At 48.0% G+C, this 16,087-nt stretch overlaps 1 protein-coding gene across 1 annotated transcript in view; it reads right to left on the bottom strand.

Annotated features, from left to right (window-relative positions):
* Window positions 1–16,087, bottom strand: part of STOX2 (storkhead box 2) — a 145,221-nt gene that overhangs the window by 98,836 nt on the left and 30,298 nt on the right. The window lies entirely within an intron of this gene.

Below are 16,087 nucleotides of genomic sequence, written 5' to 3' on the forward strand. Positions count from 1 at the left end.
TGCACTACTTTTTTTCAGGGTGTTGCTGAAAGAAAAAATTCCCAAGCTAGCTCAGCTCCAAATGGCCAACTACACAACCATTTATTTTCCTTTGGTTATCCTGACTGAGTTATTTTCCCACACGTCCCTGATGTGGTGGATGACTTGTCTGAGCAAGCAAGATAATGCTTTAGGCAGCAGAATAGAAAATGCAAAATTGCAGTGAGTCCTACAGGCACCTCCTGGGTTGCCTCCTGCCAGTGAGGCTTGGTCTTCTACCCCCAGCTGAAGCTGCAGGAGGTGCCCATCTATCTGAAGGCTTACACTGGGGATCTCAGGCCCTGAGTGAGGTGCTGCAACAGCCCCATGTCCCAGCCCTGTGTCTGAACATAAACAGAGAGAATTATTTCTGCCAGCAGTGGACAGCAAGGCTCAGCCCTGCTATTAACTGCAGCGACAGCTACCAGGTTACCAATACAGAGCAGACTATTTCAGCCAGGACAGATGGACCCCTTCCTGGGGAGAAAGGAGAAGAGACCAGGACCACCACCATTCCTACTGCATCACTTATATGTGGCTGTGGCAAAAGCTCAAGGAAAACCAGGGACACAAGGGGTTGGACTGGTTTTCTTCTCCTTTATTGGCAGGATGGCTTGCCCCATACCTCCCCCTAAAAAAGGAAAAAGCAGGTCCTCATCCCTTGCACCCACCCCTTCATGGAAGGGAGCACCATGTAGAAGTGTCCTAGACTTGTGGGATCATTACTTACACTGCCTCCTAAACAAAGAATCTGAGGGATATCTTCTACAGAGAGAACAGTGCCACATATTTACCTCTGACCGCCATAAGTGCCACGTGGTAACAAACATCAAAATATCAAGGGTTTCCTGGAACTGGCTGCCCAGCAGGGATGTGCTATCCACACCTCTGGAGGAGACTTCCCAGCCTCACCTGACTGGATCAAGCCTTGAACAACCTTGTCTGATCTCACAGCTGGCACTGCTCTGACAAGGAGCTTCTGGAACCCTCTTCTGTTTGACTGCACTCAAACAAACGCATTGCTGACCACTGACTCTTCAGCCAGCAAGTCCTCACAAGCTCAGCACCCTCACAAGGATTTTGGAGCAAATTAACTACAGAAGCACAGCGAGGTACCCTCCTTCAGCCAGGAAGGTCTCCAGACTAGGGTTCTCCTAATGACTAATAGCTCACAGTGAAGAGCTTCTAACACCTACAGGGTTGGGAGTCAAAAAGTGCAGAAATAAACAATGTCTCAGTTATAAAGAAGGATTTTGTAGATCTTTCCATAAGCTTTTACTTCTAACACTTTGTCCATAAGCTTTTACTGTAGAGTTTACTTTTTTTCTTTTGGGTTTTGCACTGATAGAAAAATCTATATGGAACTATCAAGAATAAAAATATCACTTTTTAATACTTAGAATAACTGAAAATTTGTTGTCACATTAAAATATTTACTGAAATTGGGAGTGAATTTTACACATGGAACAAGGAAACAACGCTGAGAAGGAACACCCTGACACCTCTTTTCACAGGCTCTTCACTTGAAATTGCAATTACAGTGATCTAAGTAGGAAAACAATTCTGACATTTAAAAAAAGCTGTAACAAAAGAAAACACTGTTTTAAGTTTGCAGGGAGATCTTGAATCACAGGTGTGCCTGATCCACGGGGTGCACCCCAGCTGCTGGCAGGATGGGTCTGCCAGCTGCACCTCACCATCCTCCCCTGCCCCAGACCGGGCTCAGGAGCTTGGCTGAGACACCAGGGTCACATCCCCACTGCTCAGCATGACATCCCCAATGGTGGGACCACAGGGTCACATCCCCACTGCTCAGCATGACATCCCCTATGGTTCATGGGGACTACAGGGTCACATCCCCACTGCTCAGCATGACATCCCCTATGGTTCATGGGGACTACAGGGTCACATCCCCACTGCTCAGCACGACATCCCCACTGGGTCACGGGGACCACAGGGTCACATCCCCACTGCTCAGCACAACATCCCCTATGGTTCATGGGGACCACAGGGTCACATCCCCACTGCTCAGCACGACATCCCCAATGGGTCACGGGGACCACAGGGTCACATCCCCACTGCTCAGCACAATATACCCACTGGGTCACATCCCCACTGCTCAGCAGTGCAGAGTGGCATGACAACTCGTCCCAGGCAGGAGCATGGTCAGGGGCAATTGCAAAGGCAGTTGCAATCTATTCTTGCTGCAAAGACATCCCAAGAGCTTCAGCGTCTCACAATGCCAATCAGTCTGGCTCCCTTCCATCTGACTCATGCCCACGCACCAACACAGCTGGCACATGGCTCTGCAGCAAGGGAAGCCACGTTTCTCCCCTGAGGGGAAGCTTGATTCATGCCAAGAGATATTCCAGCCTGGATCTCAGGAGCAGTATCCACCTGTGCTCCCTAACACCACGGCTTTTTAGCTCATTCCCTGTGCTCAGCCCAAGAGCCTCAGCAGTCTGGGCTCACCACACCTGAGCAGCAGAGGCCCCACGAGGGGCAGAAGGGCTCATGGATGGAGTGATGTACTTCAGACATTCAGAGTGCCCAGATCCCATTTAAAGTTTCACAGCGGGAGAGGAAAGGGAAAAAGAGAAGAAGAAAAAACAAAATTAAAAAGATACAATAGATGTGTTCACAGAAGCCTGAAACACAGACAGACAGCAGCCCTGTTATCATTGCTGCAGCTGCTATAAAGACAGCACGTTTTCAGGCTGCAGTCACATTTCCAGTTTCTTCTCAGACCTACCTGGAGGGACTGAATAATTTGCATCTCTCTTTTTCCCACATTATTTGCACATTCCACATATTATTTGCATTTATCGTGAAAGGGGGGAGAATAATAGTGCTTACTGCAAGAAATAAATACATTTAAAAAACAAATCAGTCAGTGCTGCCAGTCAGACAGATGCAAAAGTTGACAAAATACAGCCTTTCATTATTTTTTCATTCCAACCAATGCACAAAATACATGAAATATAAAAGAGTGCCTCACATAGATTTTTTCCAGCTGAATGGAGCTTTGACAGTAAAGAACACTGCATTTTTCACATAATAAAATGTGATTTTCCATCAATTTTACCAGTAATGAAAATGTAACGTACAGCACAATCGCTTGAAAGCCAAGAAGTTGAAGCCAAGGGTGAGGTTAGAAGTTGCAAAACTGGGAGCCTCAAGGGAAGAGAAGTGGTGGGTAGACAAGAACTGGTTCTCTGCCATTCACTGAGTTTTCTATAAATGCCACCCCCACCCCCCAAAAGGGCTCCCCCCGTCCTGTTCCTGGTGCTCAGGGGGAGGGGCAGCCAGAGCAAAGCCATCCATCTGGTTCCCATCACAGCAAGGAGTGCCTAGGCTGGCTCCTGCCAAAGCCTGTCATTAGCAATCAGCACCAGAGGGAACGTGAGAAAACACAGCACAGCTAAGACAACAAACCTAATACTTTTAATACACTAATCATAACGGCAGTACTCAATTTTGCTCTTTATAGAAATATCACAGGAGTCAGATGGGTCGTCCTGGTAGCCTCATTTTATCTGGGAAATTAATGTAACAGGCAACACAAATGTTATTTTCTTATGCCACAGTAGATCCATCAGCACTTATTAGAAGCATCTACAGGACTGAAAATATGGCAAAGAAGGATAATTCGATTAAGCAGGTGCAAAACCTTGCTACCTATTAAGACACTTTGTCTCCTTTTAGCTACAGCATAATAGACACAGCATTTAAATCCTAATGCTGCCACTGTAGCCCAAGATCTAGTATTTTATGAAAGCTTGGAGGGATGACCGTCAAACTGCTCGTGTTCTCTTGCCACGGAAGTTCAGCACAACCCTTCCCACCTCCCTTAGCCTTGCCAACCATGCAAAGCAATGCCACAGTTTCCACAAACTGCTTGTCTTGCATATCATCCTTTAAAATCTGTTTTATCACTCTTTCATTTCAGATGGCCAGGGGCAAAATAAAAAAAAGCCAAACCTACATCCAAGCAGTCTCTAGCAATACGTCCTACAGCTGCTGCCATGGGAATGAAGATCTACAGGGATTTGAGGACCTTGTACCACTGCGTACTGCACACAAATGAAAGCAGAAGTGCCAGCTGGACTTTGCAGGCACAACTGTCCCCCCACCTTGGCAATATAATCACACACTCCCCTAATTACTGAGTAAGAGTGGCTGCTAATTACCCATCCAGAGTAGTGAAATCTGACTAGGGTCAAAAGTGATCTGACAGTAGGGAACAGAGAGAGGCAGCAAGTCTAATCTTTTGCTGTTCTCCTAAGGTGCCTCAAACCTTTAACCAGTTCCCTCAGGAGTTTGCTCTCCTCCCCACAGGCTACACAAACTCCTTGTGCAGAGTGCTTCTCCAGGTCTCTGAGAGACACATTTTCCCCATCACTTTGACAAGAACTGCCCCTGCTCCTCTGGCACAATCCTGCCACCCTGGAAGAGCACACCGGAGCAGATGAACACTTTGGGATCTCCAGGAGAGCAACCCGAGATCAGCTTTGCATTGCAATGCCTCCCTGGAGCTCCCTGCACCACAGTAACAACTAACACTAACACAGCAGCCACCAAAACTGATGGGCTTCTTCATAAACACCTCCCCTTCCTACAGCTTCCTGTACTGCAAGAAGGGGACCGAGATGGGAAATAAAGAAACCTCCTTCAGGAAGAATTGCCAGGTCTCTGCCTAAGGATGGCATGGCTCAAACTCCCTCAGGACTGTCCCAGGCACATCACGGTCACCTGGCTTGCCTCTCTCTATCTCCCTGCTTTTGTTAGGCGTTCCCACGCACATCTAAGAATATTCTGCTGAGTGAATATGAGTAACAGCTCTTTCTTCCTCCTTTCAGGAAACTATTTCCTCATTTATTTCTCTCCCTGCTTTGGTATTTAGCTGCAAACGTTAATGACCCATTTAAGAAGAGGAAAGCACCTTCTAGGAATGACTTGCCCCAGGCTATTCCATGGGCTGCTCAGAAGTAAATCCCTAATTTATAACCTCTTTGGTCAAAGGGGAACATTCCCAGGACCAAAGAAAAGCACAGACAGAGAGATGGAAAGGGAGAGGAGATTGTCATGTTCTCTCTTGCACACTTCACTGTTTGTTATTCTAGTGCTTTAAAAAGTTAAGATTACTGTGTTATCAGGCCTGAGCCCCAGGCCAAGTCTGCTCTGACTTGCTGCCATGTAATCAATGAGAAACTTTTCAAAATGTCCTCTTTCTTCCACTTTGTGCATTTATGTCTCAGCCTGCTACACTGAAGCTAAGAAAAGCCTCCAGACGTTCAGACAGGCACCAGTGCCACATCCCTGTTGGGAATTTAGCTGACTAGCGACTGGAAAAGCACAAGGCCGTGGCTAATTCCAAGTCCTGCACCTGCAAGATAGCGTGTCCTTGGGCCTAGCTGGGTATGATAACAAGTGGACAGACAGAAATGGGAAATAGAGAATGTAGGCCCAAAGGAATGAGGAAGAGTTGATGGTATAGTTTAACCAATAGATCGCTTGGCTTACAGAATAGTCATGAGCTTATTACCTGCTGTATGAGTGTCTGATGCTCTCTTCAATAAACAGAACTTGCTGAACACTCATATTGAGTGTCCGAGTCTCCCCTCACCGACAAATGGCTCATCCCCGACAAAGGCCTCACACCCCGGGATGGGACCACACCTGAGGGTAAGGAGGCAGCTCCACTGCAGGAACCTGGCAGCCCTTACCCCTGACCTGGGGTAAGCATCACATCACACCTCCTGCCCTTCATTCCTGCTCTCTTGGCTTGACATTGCACGCCCACCTGGTAAAAGGCTGCCTGCTGGTTGGACTCCTTCAGGCTCCTTGCTGGACCCTGGTGACCATTCCCCCTCCCAGGAAAAAGATGCACAACCATGGGATACATGCAGGAACAAACCATAGAGCACTGCACATCCAAGAGAGCTGCAGAGCAGGACAAGATGCAGAATGAGGGCAGACAGCTCTGTGAAAAGCAGCTTTGAAGGAAGAGATATGGTTGAAATAGAAGGTGATCCCTAAAAAATGGAAAAAGAACAAAGAAGATTGTGGAAAGCAAGCTATCTGCTGTAGACTGGGCAGCTGGGATTGTGAAAGAAACAACCGGGTTACTGCTGATGGATTGATGAATGAGCAGGTCAGTTTTTCTCCTAGACCACCTATGATAAGAAGATGGGAAATGGTGTGTTAAAATCTTCATGAGGTAGAGCTAATAGAAATGTATCTCCCATTTATCCCTAAAAAGTCATGGATCACAAGGGATTTCCTCCCTTTCACCATTGTTCTCACCTCTGAAGCATTTCCCCTGTCTTTCTGTACTGTAAATCTACACTTTAAAATAGCAGAAGATACTGTGTATAGGTAGCCAGCCTGCTGTTTAGATAAAGTCAAACCTAAACAATATAAAGAAGAAAAAAGCAAAAGGGAAGAGACAGGCAGATGGGGTGAGCTGTGTAGACAGGCATTGGAGCCTGGGTGTTATTGAAATATGCTGAAGCATCATTTGCACAACTTTTAACTCTCTAGTTTTTACAAGTTTAAAAATGCAAATAAAAAATCTGACTGCAAGGCAGAAAGTAGGGAGCTCAAGTTTCAGCTCAGAACTACATTCCCAGTGCTGTTGTACTTAAGTTTATAAAAACAATGCATCTATACTAAAAAGGCTGATTTGGCATGCCTCTAAACTAAAAAAAAAAAAAAATTAAATAAAAACTGGTATCATTTGGAGCTGTAGAAAAGGACCAACAGTGGAAAACATGCTTTTCATCAGTTGCTCATGTATCACTTGTTTTTATGTGACTACATATATACCATTTTCACAGAAGTGTTTGCCAAAAATTCAATAAAGTTTCTGAAAGGAAGGAGTATCTCAATACACTCTGGTTACCCTACACAGGCAAAACAATTTTGGACAGACTTTAAATGCATAATGCTTGCTATTATATAGACTATGTACACTACACTTAGCAGAATAGTACCCAAAACCACTCAAAATATATCCAGGAGGATTCATGTTAAAAAAAAACCCAATAGTTTTTCACTTTTCACTTGCAATTACTGCAAGGCCAAATGGAGCAGGCTGCAAGGAGAGGGCAAGCACCCAGCAACACCGTGCTTGAGAGCACACCAAGCACTCAGGCTCTGCTCTCTGCACCCTCCCCAGAGCCCATCTGAGATCCCCGAGTTTCAAACCACGTCAGGGCAGCTGAGCTGTGATGAACTACCCTCATTAATGCTGAACTTCTTTGTTTTGATGAGGTAAATGAAAAATTATGTTTGTGCCCTAAGTGGACTATAAATCACCAAGGCATTTAGCCTCTTGCCTTAGTACTGTCAAACATACTTTGCAATGGCCAAACACAATCCATATGATGAATTTATGTAGCTGAAGTCTTCAGACCACCAGTAATTTCTGCCTTAAAACCCTCATAACTAAGAAAAGAGGCAGGACAAAAAAGAAAATAGGGAATAAGTAAGTACCAGTGACCTGAAGTGTCATAGATTTCCCAGAGAATATGACAAGCAGAGGCAGAATAAAATAATCCAGAGCTGAAAAGGCAGAGGAAATACTTTCAACTTTGCATTTCTGCAATCTCACATTGTGCGTCAGCAGAAAGACGAGTGCTTGCAGAAATTGCAAAACATGGGATCTGTGGAGGCTGAGCCACAGACCAGATTTGGAAAGGACTCTGCCTTGGTCCACTGCTGGGGCAGATGTGCACCCATTGCCTGTTCCAGCTCAGCTCACCTCCTGTGGGGTTTGTCTGGGGATCAACTAAAGGGACTGCTGCCAAAGATCCCACAAAAATAGAGGGCCACAATGCATTGCCTCCCTTTTCTCAGAACCATAGACTGCTTTGTGTTGGAAGGGACCTTTATAGGTCCAAACCCCAGCCAAGCACAGTGACATCTTCAACTGGATCATCCTGCTCAGAGCACCAACCAGCCTGACCTTGAATGTTCCCAGAAATGGGGCACCTACTTCCTCTCTGGGCAACCTGTTCCAGTGCCTCACCACCCTCGTAAAAATTTCCTTGTATCCAGTCTAAATCCCTCTTTTAGTTTAAAACCATAATCACTTGTGCTATCAATAAATGCCCTGCTAAAAAGTCTGTCCCCATCTTTCATAGGTTAGATATTAGAAAAAGGGTTTTTCACCCATAGGGTATTGGGAAGTGCTCATAGCACCATGCCTGACAGAGTTCAAGAAACCCTTGAACAATATTCTCCAGCACCTGGTGTGACTCTTGGAAATGGTTCTGCCCAGGGCCAGGAGTTGGACTCGATGATCCTTGTGGATCCCTTCTAACTCAGCTTATTCTGTAATTCTTATAAGCCTCCTTTAGGTACTGCAAGGCTGCTCAAAGATCTCCTCAGAGCCTTCCTTTTCCAGGCTGAACAACCCCAACCTGTCACCAGCCTGTCACCACAGAAGCGCTCTGGCTCCCCAGTCATTTTTATGCCCGTCCTCTAACTTGTCCACGGCTTTGCTGAGCTGGATGCAGCACTCCAGGTGGAGGTCTCACGGAAACGGAGCAGAGGGGCAGAATCACCTCCCTGTTCCCGTCTGCTGAGAGGATCTTTACCTTTAAAGAGGCCGGGTCCGACTGCGGGACCCTCCCCCGGCGCCGCGGCAGGGCCGGGTTCGGCGCTGGTGCCGCCGTGGCCGCGCCTGGAGGGGCCTCTAGCGGCTCTGCCCGCGCTGCCGAGCCGCGCACCGTGCGGGCACCCGCGGGGCACCGCACACCCACGGGGCACCCACGGGGCACCGCACCCCGCACCCCCACGGGGCACCCCGCACACCCACGGGGCACACCACACACCCACGAGGCACCGCACCCCGCACCCCCACACCCACGGGGCACCGCACACCCACGGGGCACACCCGCACCCCGCACATCCACGGGGCACCCGCACACCCACGGGGCACCGCACCCCCACACCCACGGGGCACCGCACACCCACGGGGCACCCACGGGGCACCGCACCCCGCACCCCCACACCCACGGGGCACCGCACCCCCACATCCACGGGGCACCGCACACCCACGGGGCACACCACACACCCACGGGGCACCGCACCCCGCACCCCCACACCCACGGGGCACCTGCACATCCACGGGACACCGCACACCCGCACCCCCACACCCACGGGGCACCGCACACCCGCACCCCGCACCCCCACGGGGCACCGCACACCCGCACCCCCACACCCACGGGGCACCGCACACCCACGGGGCACACCCGCACCCCGCACATCCACGGGGCACCCGCACACCCACGGGGCACCGCACACCCACGGGGCACCCGCACACCCGCACACCGCACACCCACGGGGCACCCGCACACCCGCACCCCGCACATCCACGGGGCACCCGCACACCCGCACCCCGCACATCCACGGGGCACCCGCACACCCACGGGGCACCCGCACACCCACGGGGCACCCGCACACCCGCACACCGCACACCCACGGGGCACCGCACACCCGCACACCCACGGGGCACATCGCACACCCGCACACCCACGGGGCACCCCGCACACCCACGGGGCACCCGCACACCCACGGGGCACCGCACACCCACGGGACACCCCGCACACCCACGGGACACCCCGCACATCCACAGGGCACCCGCACACCCACGGGGGCACCCCACACACTCGCACCCCGCACACTGCACACCCTGGGGCTGCGCTCCCCAGCGCCGGCTGCCCGAGCTTGTCAAAGCGCAGCAGCAGCAGCAGAAGCAGGCGGAGCTGGCGAGGATGCCGAGCCACCCGCGGCTGTCACCCACCTGCTGCCATCAGCCCCGTGCCCGGACAGCAGCTCTGCTGCTCGCCAAGGGTTTGCCATCCCCAGCTATGGGTGGCCCAGCCCCTGACCTCTGGAAGAGGCACCCCGATGGACGGCCAGCGTGCTTGGGGTGAGCAAGCTCCAGACAGCCCAGAAAACGTTAATCTTATTTTTCTTCCTGTTTCCTGCAATGGAACCTGGATTAGCAGCGTTAGCTGGGTCAGCTCATAGATATCAACATTCACCCACCAATTTGGAAAAAGGGGATATCGGCGAGGCTGAATGCTCGGATGACTCCAGGGCTATATTTGCTCTATCACAGACAAACACCCCCTCACGCTGCCACTGTTCCCCCATGGGGATGCACTTAGGCAGGAGTCAAATGCTCAAGGAAACATTTGTTGTGACAGACTTTCCCACTAACACCAAGTTCAGCACAATCGCATTAGAGTCACTTTTTAAACCCCATTTAGAAGTGCAATACCAAAGGGAATGCAAGCACAGGCCCCACTGCATTCCACTCACTTCCAAGCCCTGTATTTATGGATAATGTCTCTAAATAAGACTGTTCTGATGGGAAGGGACCTTGGGAAGTCTGCAGCTTCCTGCTCAAAGTAGGGCCAACCCTGACTTCGTGTGATGCTGCACAGGGCTTGGTTTACCTGGGCCTTGAAAACCTCTGAGAACAAAGCTCCTACAGTCTCTTTCAGTGAGTTATCAATGCACAGTTTTCCCCATGGAGATATTCTTACTTTATTATTTTCTCCAAAAATCCCACTCCAGTTTGCAATCCTTGTTCCTTGGAGCTGGCTACATCTTTTCATCAGCTTTCCCTTAGACAGAGGCAGGCTGCAGTAAGGTCTCCTGCAAAACCATCTCCTCAGGGCTGAACAAAGCCCTGTCCCTCAGTCTTTTCTTCCAGAGCACATGCTCCAGGCCCCTGGCCATCAGAAGCCCAGCCGTCTGACTGTTTCACACAATGTGCCACGCATATTTTATAGAAAGTAACAAAAATACTTAAAATACATGTCTGAAGCCACAGTCCAAATTTCAATAGTTCTCCACCAAAAATGCAACAAACCTACCAGCTATGCATTTATTTAAAGGAAAGGCAGACAGCAGAGGCCATCTATGTTTAAAATAAATAAAAGCAACCCTCCTTCAAGGCAGCAGAGGGAACCTACTTACCATTTTTCACTTAGCTCTCTGTGAAATACACATGAACATACTTAACTCCTTGAAACCTTAATGCCTTCAAGAGAAGTGCTCCAAATGCTAGCATGCTTTATACCAAAAGAGTCTTCTGATTCACACACCAACAGGAGTATAATGATCATGTGTTGCAGGTAAATTATTTGCAGGAAGGCTGTATTAGAAAATAACACATTGCAGTCCCAGAGACTGTGCTCAGTGCCCAGCACTTGGGGAACACTACAAGAATGATTAGGAGACCTTTGTATTTGTTGATGGGAAGAGCCATAATTAAATATTCTGAGCTCTGAATACAACTCCCAGGTGAAGAAAGCACAGGAGGCATATCTGGCCAGCCTGGGAGATGACTCTTGCAGCAGTCTCCTCCTCTGCTACAGCCACAAGCCACATCCTTGGGCAGAGCTGCAAGAAGCGCCAGTCAGAGCAAGTACTGAGCCCAAGCCCAGCTCCTGTACATGTTCAGGGGCCCTGGCAAGTCACTGCTGCATAAGTAGGAAACCCAGCCTCTATGCAAAGTGACATTTGTACACACATTTGAGTTGACACTGTCAAGAGCTGCCACCTAAATGCTGGCACAAACACAGCATCCCATCTCAGGGACACCAAACAAAACAGATTCAGCTGCCTTTTTGAAATCCAGAAAGCTGACACCAAAACCACCCAGCCAGGCTGGCTAGCTGGCTATTCCACTCCTCTGCATCACAATCAGGATTTCCAGCCTCCTCCCCAAGTGAGCTGGAAAGATGAGCTGTCACCATGACAGAGCTGCATGGGGATGTGATGAAATCACCAGCAAGGCTCCTGTTGACCTCAGGTAAACTTTAGAACACACCATGACAGGCTCCAGACAAACTTGACAAAAGACAAAAATGAATATCACTACTCTTTTGGATGAGAAAAAAAGAAGTTATTTCTTGTTCTTTTCCCGTACATTCTTGGGACATCACTTGGAAGCTTCTCTCCAACTAATGGCTAATCACTTTTTTCCCCCATTGGTTATATTTCAGAGGTAAAACCATCACACTTATTTAGACCAAGGAGGTATCAGAACAGTCAGTGAACAGTGCAGACTCTTTCACAACTACAGTTGATCTGGAAGACACATCTTTATTGTTTCAGCTGCAAGCAGTCGTTATTTTTCGAACTAACCAACACAGGGAAAAAAAAAATCTCCATTACTACTCAGCATGCCAAAGCATACTTGAACTGCTTCAACACGCTACGCTGGAATTAAAACAAAGAGTTATTTCAGGTTTGTTTTAATTCATTACTAATGTGTCGACTGCTTTAGGATCCTTTGCCAAGAGCAGCTACCCTTTGCTGAGAGCTAATGAAGTTAAGATCAAAAGCCCTGAGTCCTGGAGCAGACCAGTGGCAGGGATCAGGTGGAACCACAGGGCTGAGCAGGGCAGTGCACGGTGCCTGGCAGAGATGTGATGTTTAAAGCAAGGACCAGAAGTGAATTAAAGTTCAGGATGGTTGCTTACTGTACAAGATTGAGTTCCCCAGGTTAGCCACTTCCTGCTTGGCTACCCAGGAGGGTGTGTACAGATCAATAGCTGCATCTATCAGCAGCAGGTCATTTCTAAACTGGTGTTAACCACTACCTCTCTGTCTCTGATTGAGACTCTTGCAGGGGAAGTCAGCTAAGGATCAAGTATGGTTACAAACAGGGAGTGCATGATATGGATATGAATGTTGTGTCGTGGGTCTGCAAGGGTGAGCTGCAGTGCTGGGCAGCAGCAGGGAGCCCTCCTCCCTTCTGATTCCAGAGATCTCTACAGCCCAACATTACACAGGCTGGACAGCAGATACAGCTTGCTGATGCCCCGTCCCCCCTGCAGCTCTGCACTTCTTTGGGGGGGTTGGGAAGAGGCTGTGAGGCACTGATGCCCTGCCAGCACTGGAGGGAACAGCCAGAAAGTATTGAATTCAGTGTCAAGGGCAGGAGCAGCAAAGAGGAATCCCACCCTGTGGCTACCAAAATGCTTTGAGAATGACCCAGTGCACCAGGACAGGGAGACAATCTGAACACAAACACAACAGATCAAGGGAGAGACTCCCAGCTGCACAAGCATGTTCACAGCACGAGAGGTGTCACAGCACCCAGCCAGAGCTGGGACCTGGCTACAAAGGGCTGGCAGCCAGGGTGCTAATTCATAATGCATCCGTAAACACCTTTATTTCTCTGGAGCTACATCAAGGTCTGGAAGCAGAAAAAACAGTTACTCCAAACCAAAACTTGGCACAGTGCCTCCACTTGTGATTATTTAAGAGCCAACACATTCCCAGAACAGTTAATAGCTCTGTGCTCTGCTCAGAAAGAAGGGCTCCACAGAAACAAAAGTGGAATGAAGAGAGAGGCAGCAGTGCCACCAAAGTTATAAACTGGTTTGGAAACAGGTCAGGCATCAATGACACACAGCTTCTGCAAGGACCCCCAAAGCACAGACTGGGAGGGTATCATAGGCACAATTCAAAAGGCAGCTATTTCTCTCTGCTATCAGCTGTGAGGCTTCAGATGGAGACGTTGCCCAATCTGGTAAATAACCCTTTAAACAAAAGGCAGGCACATTTGGCCTAGGGTCTGAGAAACAAGCAACAAGAGCCAAAAAAACATTTGGAATCACAGTCTATAGCAAAAAATTCAGATGCTTAAGAGGTTACAGAGGTGGCAAACACATCCTGAGAATACAGAGACCCAAAGCCAGGTAACTGTTTGAAAAGGAGGGTCAGCAATTGCCCTACTGCACAAAGAAGAACAAAACCATACTTTACACCTAATAATTTTTGAGGGCATCATGAAAACAAGGAGAGTAAAGGCCTAACATAGGATTTGTTGATGGGTTGTGAAATCAGCCTCATCAGAGGTTTTGAAGATAAACATCTAGCCTTCTCAGGGGCAAGGAGATGGATTAGAAGATATTTTTAAGTCACTTCTGGCCCTGAATTTATAAGAGTATTCCATTTTCACTGGTATACCCTTTCTTGTCATTAGGCTTTGATTATTAACCTTAAAACAACAACAAAAAAATCTTGTCCTTCACTGACTTCTGTGATGCCAATTCTCATTTTCTTCCTTCTTATCTTATTTAGTCAACAGATTGTACCCTTCTGTATCAAAAACTTCTTGTTTTCATACATATAACGAATATGATGGACACAGATGACACCAGCCCTGCCAGCTTTAAAACAAAATATATTGATTTACTCCATGGCTGAGTCTTGCACAACACCCCCAGACACTAGCTTATCAAAAATAAATAGTGAATTTTGCTGAGCAGCAGAAAGTCAGAGATGATGGGCAGTAGGGGATAATGGAAAGATTTAAAACTAATATGTAATAGTCAGATCTGTTTCCTGTTTCCAGAGGTAAAGGAATTTCCTGTTTCCAGAACTGGCTATTTAAAGAAAATCCTGACAATAGAGGGTTTGGGGTTGGGTCGTTTTCCTAATAATGCCAATGAAAATAAATTAATAGGGTTGGTGTTCCTGAGCTCATTCTTTGGAGAGGAGTGGCTCTCATTTGCAAGCCACACAGTTCACCACACTGCCAGGTGCCTTGGTGATGGAGGATGAAGAGGAGGCTGTGGCACTGGAAGCCTCTGCAAGAGGGCTCTGCCATCAGCCTCTTCTTTCAGTTTATGCCATGAATACTGAAGTCAATCCAGACTGACTGCTAGGAACACAGGAACAGCAAAGGGCCCTACAGCCAGCTAAAAATCTTAGCTGCTGCAATTATTTACTGAAATGTCCAAAGACTTCTTTTCTCCAAACATCAAGCTGGATCCTTTTTGTTCCAGGTGTTTTTGCAGTCAGTCAAGGAGGGGAAAATAATTTTTCTTTAAAAATCCTAGATTGTTCACTTGTGGAGTATTTCTGTCATGGTGTCATTTTAATGGTTTTCATCTCTGCTCCAGAGCAGTTCAAACAGCTAAAAAAATGGGGTGGAAAAATGTGTACTGAAACTGCTGGAAACTGTAGGGGAGCTCTGACCTCCTCACTATAAAAAATGTTTGATATTGGAAGCGCACCTGTGTTGTACACTGTGCATTTTGAAAATGTGAAGGTTTCATAGGTTTTGAGTAGCTAAAATTGCTTTCAATTTTTTTTCCTTATTTATGTTACATTTGCAGGTTTTCAACACTTCAGAAGCAAAATTCTGTCCAGGTTTGGTCTTGAAGAAACAAAAGCCGCGTGCCCCTTTGTATTGTGTTGCGTCAGGATTTCACAGTAATTTGTGAAGGAAAATCAAACTGATTGGTTTGCTGGGGTCAGCTGGGCCCAGGACTTTCACACAGGAGGTCGTGAAGGTAGAGGGAAGCTGGTGCTACCTGAGGACAGAGCCAGGCAGTGTGACATCCACCACCCCGCTCAGTTCACACGTGCACAGGCTTGCAGCTAGGCTCCCTTCCATGGTAACAGAGGTAAAAAATATACAACACAGTATTTCTAGGGATGGAAGCAAGGCAGCCTGTGACCATTGTTCTGCTTCCTGCTCTCCAGGGTCCCACTTTATTCCTCCATACATAAAATGACACAAGGCTCAAAGCTGCACACTCCATGTTTTCATTTTAATCAATGCACAAAAAAAAAAAAAACTAGGACTCTGAAATTGTCCTGATCTACAAGTAGAGAGCAGAACCTGAGAAGTCCCACCAGTCTTCACAGCACAGGAGTTTCCTGATGCTCCTCTTATTCCTGACTCCACAGGAACACAGTCTTGCCCACCTGCCAGTTAGGCAAAGCACATTTAGGCAGTCACAAGTTTCAGGGAGAGAAAGGGAGTGGAACAGGACTGCCACTAAGTACCCTTCAAGTCCCTTGCATCACTCCTGGATTAAGGGAACCGGAAAGATTTCTTATGGAGAAACATGAGGGATGCCCAAATCCAAAGAGAGGAGCAGGTGGCAAAGACAAATGGGTGGAGGAGAGGGGATAAGGCTTTCTCTAGCTACCACTTCACATGATGCAGGGCTACACATACTGCTGGTTTTGCAATGCTTGTTCTGGATGGAGGCAATTTAAAAAAAAAATGTTGCTTCAT

Source organism: Melospiza melodia, chromosome 5 (assembly GCF_035770615.1).
Source record: "Melospiza melodia melodia isolate bMelMel2 chromosome 5, bMelMel2.pri, whole genome shotgun sequence".
Classification (NCBI taxonomy): domain Eukaryota; kingdom Metazoa; phylum Chordata; class Aves; order Passeriformes; family Passerellidae; genus Melospiza; species Melospiza melodia.